Source organism: Mycteria americana, chromosome 1 (assembly GCF_035582795.1).
Source record: "Mycteria americana isolate JAX WOST 10 ecotype Jacksonville Zoo and Gardens chromosome 1, USCA_MyAme_1.0, whole genome shotgun sequence".
In the NCBI taxonomy this organism is placed as follows: domain Eukaryota; kingdom Metazoa; phylum Chordata; class Aves; order Ciconiiformes; family Ciconiidae; genus Mycteria; species Mycteria americana.
Window position 1 is genome coordinate 80,926,382 of NC_134365.1, and position 6,036 is coordinate 80,932,417.

Here is a 6,036-nt window from a genome sequence, read left to right on the forward strand (position 1 = left end):
AGCTCACACATGGCCCTCATAAACAGAATTAAAACTATAATCCCATTTCTGCCACATTGATTATATCACGAGGGAGTAATTCTATTTAGGTAATATGATCCTGTAATAAGATACTAAAAAAAATCTGTATGAATGTTGCCATTTTCCATGTCTGTTTATATTAAAAACATTTTCTTATTGTTCTCTCTGTATAAATAATGAAGCTCAGAAAGCCTTCCATCTTTTAAACCGACATGCTTCTCTCTCTGAACAGTTTATAGCGTTTTGCAAAGGAAACAAAGTATTACTAACTAAACCATCACTTCTTTTAACCTACACTTTGAATGGTATGTTCTTAAAACTGTATTATAAATCAAATGGGAAAAGGTATTACAGTATTCCCATTCTATTATAGACTGGTAGGTTTGACTGCATTTCAAAACTGGTGGGGAACTGTGACAATTACATTGAAATAGAAAGGTCTGTAGCAAGATAATCACCAGCGGACCAAAAAACCCACCCTATTTTCATAACTGTCTCACATAAGGAAAAGGAGAAATGACGACAAGCTCATTTCTACTTGCAAACACCATCACTGTTCAGACCAAGTTCTGTCCACGTGGAGCAAACATCAAGCCTGTTCACATTGTGAATCTCTTGCCATAAATATTTATAGACTACAAGACTATCTAGAGAGCTTAATGAAGGCTATGTCAGCTTGCCTGCCAAACATATAAATAGGAAAAAGATACTTAATATTTAGGGTGTCAATACTCAGCATTTATGTACAATCCATTAGAGATGCAATGCCTTCCCCTTCCAAGCCTTGGACAATTACCACAAAAGAATGACACAGCTTCTTTGTTTAGAGTGCTGTTATTCTGTAACTCTGCAAGTGGTATACTCTGAAATTACACAAGTGAGGTATAAGTTGAAAAAATAAAGGTTATTATTACAGACTGTATTTCTTTCACCTAACAGCAATTGCCCTCTAGAAGAGCCATCACGACAAAGCGCTTGGCACAGAAGAAGTGGAAGTACTCACCACATGCTCATCCTAAACCTCATGTCCACACACCAACAGTCACCCTTGGTGAGCCATAGCGTTTAGGTTCAAGGGCTCAACTTTTAAGCCAGCAATGCCAACTGCTTTATATGAACATGAACAGACCATCTTTGAAGTCTGCAAGGCAGTTGCATCCCCCCATGTCTTTCTAAGCAACTTATATCACTTACTGGTAAAAGTCCATCTGTGGGAAATTCCTTCCCAATGTAAAATTATGCTTCACTGGCAACAACTGCTTTCAAAGTACAAACGGCCCTCATGTGCCATCAAGGAAGTGGGTGGCAACAAAGAATTTCACCAGTGATGTGCAGTTTACTAACCAAATCTCTCTCAGGTGAGCTGGCTGAAGTGCGAGGGCCCCCCAGCAGGAGAACTGGGAGAGGAGCTGAGCACGCTCCCAGGCACGGCAGAACCACCAGCTCAGCCAGAAGCAGCAGCATGCAACAAAGCTTTAGTAACAACTGCATTTCTGGTGCCACTGAACAATAACACGTACCCCTCCCTATAGTACAAGGAAGTGGACTCTTTTCAAGAAGCCACCAGCAAAGCAACCCAAGTATTTAGCATTTTGTAGGAAAGTAATGGGGTTAAATATGCTGGAGATAAAGAATATAGTGTTTAAGTCTGCAGACTGGCTGCCAGAGATGAATGGTGACAGATCAGAAACTAAGACCTGTTTCTCCCTGTTTTCCTCCCCTACTCCACTCCCTCAGAAGGAAAAAAAAAAATTATCTTTGCTCTACTTGATTTGAACTAAAAAGTAAATCCCATATTACGTGCACTGCAGCAGATATTTTTGAAGCTGGCATTTTTGAGATGCGACATCATCATAAAGGTGGATTACAGATGTCCAAAGGAATCAGATTTCTCCAGCTCCCAAAGACACAGAGTTTGAAAGGTTCCTATGCTCCAGATCCTGACCTATCTTCCCGCAAAAAAAAAAAACCCTCTACCCAGTCTACAGCTTCTAGCCAAATTCCTTACCTAGAACTCAGGGAATGCAGATGTAATCAATTCACTAGGGAAAAAGGAAACATAAATATGGTTAATGCCCCTCGAACCAGTATTGGTGTGAAACATGAACAAAGCTTTTCACCTGAATACCTTTATGTAACTCCCACTGAAGGATACAGAAGCCCATCATCTGCATACACCTCTGACCAGACACACACAGCTTTACCCACATACCTAAAACTTCCCGTTATCTTCAGTGCACCTTGCCAAAAATGCTACTTCACCTTACCTCCAAGACATAGCAAAAAATTCCATCAAACTTTCCAAGTCCTAATTTTTCAGTTTTAAAGAAAAGCTAAAGCAATCTGACAACAAATGAACTATATCACAGAGATGCAATTGCAAAAACTATTAAAGTAATGGTGGATTTTGTAACACCTTAGATCACGCTAATTTTAGACTGTTCTATGGAGAGATGAAAGAGGAAAATGCGTTGGAAATCACGGCAGACAAAGGCGCACTGATTTCTGAGGAATCATACAATGAAAAAACATGACTAGAATACAGTTGATTCAAGCTTGGGTAAAGAAATAGACCATGACAATTACCAAAAAAAAAAATATATATATATTTCCAAGTCTCATTGTCAAAACTTAAGTATTGTACAGTCCTAGGTGAAATGACCCTTTGTCTGAAGGCAAAAACATAGCTCCAGCTGGAAACGCCACACTTCACCTCCAGCCTGAGTGCTTCAGAAGTAAAAAGCCTACTCCTTGTCCCCTTTTCTGACTTCTAGTAGAAAAACACATGCAAACACCTCCAGTCACAGCTTAGCAAGTCTTGAACATTAAGCTCTTCTAAACTACATGCAAACGAGTCCATCTAAAAAGATACAAAACAGCAGATGATCTCTTTATCAAAAGCACGTAACAACAGATTAAAACCAACTAAAACAGTAACAATATTAAAACAATAACAACAGATTAAAACAAACCCTCTTCTGAACACGTAAGAGGGAAGCAGTACTTTTAAAATGCCTGTTACAAAACGGGCATTTTCATTCCTTCACTAATTGACCTTAAGCACAGAGGTCTGCAACATTCAGTATGTCTGCACAAACATCATTTATAAGATTCCTATTCAAACAAGAGTTTTATGCACTGTCTGCCTGATCAGGGTTTAAAACCAAAACAAAACAGCAATTGCGTGCTGACTGGAGTTATTTCTGGAAGAAGAGTAAGCCATGAACACTTGCAGAGGAAGAACTCTCTCTTTATCACTTATTAAAAAGTTGAAACCTCAGTTTCGCAATTATCTGTAGCTCCCTGACAGATGTGATGCCACTGCTATTGCCTCCTTGCAAATGTCAATTATCTAACACGATCCTGATTGGTTTCACAGCTGTCATGAAGAATACAGCAAAGCTGCCATGAAGCAGCTCTAACTCACACCTCCGTACGTACCCTCAGGGAGCGGCTTCAAGAAGCACTGTTGATGGTCAGAGAGGAGGAAGCCCAATCCCTCAAATCAAACCAGGGGCTGAGAGAGGAGAACAGAGACTGGACCGTGATGAGGGTCAGGCAGTTCCAGGAAAGTGACTCCTTTCTTCCATTAGCCAGAGTATGAAAAAAAAAACCAAAACAACCCCAAACCACAGAACCTCCACAGCAAGCTGTCATGACAGTAACCTCCTGCCTCTTAGAAATCCAGATACCTGCCCTGAAAACATCAGTAGGATCTGATCACAGTCCTTGGACGACTCTGAAAGGCATGTGCCTTGCCCTGTGCATCCATTTCTGGCTGGTAATGGCCTGGTACTTCAAGTCCTTATTAGTTTACAGGGCACTGCACTTCCAGGTTTCTAATTTTATTCCTTTCCAGATCGGTAAACAAGTCTACCATAGTTTCCTCAGACTAATGATCACAGTTCAGTTGTTGTAAACCTCTGATCATTTGCTTTTTTTAAGTCAATGAGAACAGGGAGGCTAGTTCTATAAGCAGGGAGGATGCTGCAATCCACAGATATACACTATTACATTTTCTGAGTTTCAGTCTCCAGCACTGTTGGCTTGGCATCCTTCACAGCACTGAATTCACAAACCAAATAGTGAACTTCATAACTTTGCCTCTACTTTCATGTATAAACTTATTCATACTCATGCTGGCACTGCCTCTGCCTCATTAAGGAACTGCTGACACCTCTTCTGAACTCAACACATCTTATTCAAACCGATTCTCATTGCATAGATGTTGTTTATTAGGGAGGATGCATGCATTAAAATTTGATTTTTGTTTCTTCAGAGTTCAGCTGTTCCCGCTGTTTATCTCTATCTAAGGTAACAATTAGCCAGTAGGAAAATTACTATCGTGTCACACGCAGAAGATTATGACTTCAGGTAGGTGATCAAACAGCATGAACCATGAACACAGAAGAAACAAAAATGCTGTTCGGATACAAATGTCCTTGGCAATAGACAAAGATGAGAGACAAGAAAAGAAATGACAGTCTGGATGGTTTAAAACTGAATATTTCTTCAAATTGTCTTATTAAGCATCATCACATATACAAAAATTTGCAAAAGCACATGTCATTATTTTGAGATTAATTTGAAGAAATTAGCGACAGTATTATATGACCTTACGTATGACAGTGATTCTTGCGATTCATTTGAACTAGGTTGAACAGCAAGTTAGAGCCAAACAAATGGTTTATTAAGAACAGGTATGATTGTTACTTAATAAAATGAACTAATTGGGAAACAATTTCTCTATATACTCCAGACTCAACTTAACTTTTGAAAATTGGGGTTTAACCTCCACAATAGGAGTACAAAATGTTACACAGTCCATTTAAATAAGTATAATTGTATCTTCGCAAACAGGATACAATATGGCAAACAGATGCATAGGAAAAAAAAACGGTATGGAAGAAAGGAAAATTTTTGTTTTTCCAGAGTACTGAGCAACTGCAGACTGAGCAGTTACTTCAGCCTAAAACACCTTTACTCTAGCTTTCATCGAAACACACTAGTGTTGATGAATTTTCTCAATCAAAGTGTGGTTGATTAACTGTTAGCACTTAACCTCTTCCCCCATCTAGTATGAAAAAATACAACTAAACAGCACAATGACGGATGCAACCACCACAGGTGATTTCTGCCCAGAAAGACTGAATGCAGAGATAGTTACCGTAGTTAAGTTTACAGCATTAAAAAAAAAAAAAAAAAACAACTTTGGTCTTCTTACCAATTATGCTCTATAAGACAAGAAATTTTGTTGGAGAGGGAAAGTGGAATAAAAATTCTCAGCTACTTTAAGTGACACCCCCTTGTAAGGCACTCGGCTGCTGATTTAAAGCTGTATGAACATCCGTGGCAGTTCACCAGTGAAACACAAACTTCTCTCAAGTCCCAGCGCAGAGCCAGCACAGCTGAGAGTAGCATTCATTCCTCTTCTCGCCAACTCCGCACGCTCACTTCGCTGCGAGGAGCCTTTCAGTGAAACACCAGTTCCCGGACACTTTCCAACCCCCCCCACGCTGAATAGGTGAGGCTCCGCGCTCCCCGCAACACCCGGCAGGATAAAACCCCACTCTCAGGAGGGAAACGAGAGGAGCCTGACGATAGTAACAGCAGTATCAGCCTGACACTGGCGTGGCCGAGCGGCTGCCCCGAGAGCTGCCTGCCGCTCACAGCCAGCTGGGGGGTGCGGAGAGAGATGGGGGGGGCGTGTGCTGGTTTTGGGGGCTTGGGTTTTTTTCTTTTTTCAAAAACAAACTTGAAAACAACAATGGGGCGGCGAGAGAAGCGGCCAACGGCCGCTGGCAGGGCGGGCTGCTCCCAAGCGCGGCTCAGGGCGCCGGGCCGGGCCGCCGGGGAAGTTGGTCGGGAGCCGGGGAGGCCGTGGCGGCGGCTGGGCGAGAGCGCTGCCCCCGCGCCGGGCCCCGCGCCCTGCCGGCAGCCAGGCCTCTCCCCTCCCGCACGCCCAAACATGGCCCCTCGCCACCAACCCTGCAACTTTTCCCCCTGCCCCCCCCG

General features: G+C 42.0%; 1 protein-coding gene across 2 annotated transcripts in view; it reads right to left on the reverse strand.

Moving 5' to 3' along the window:
* LRP6 (LDL receptor related protein 6) overlaps positions 1-6,036 on the reverse strand; it is a 130,205-nt gene that overhangs the window by 123,642 nt on the left and 527 nt on the right. The gene's annotated exons all lie outside the window — the stretch shown is intronic.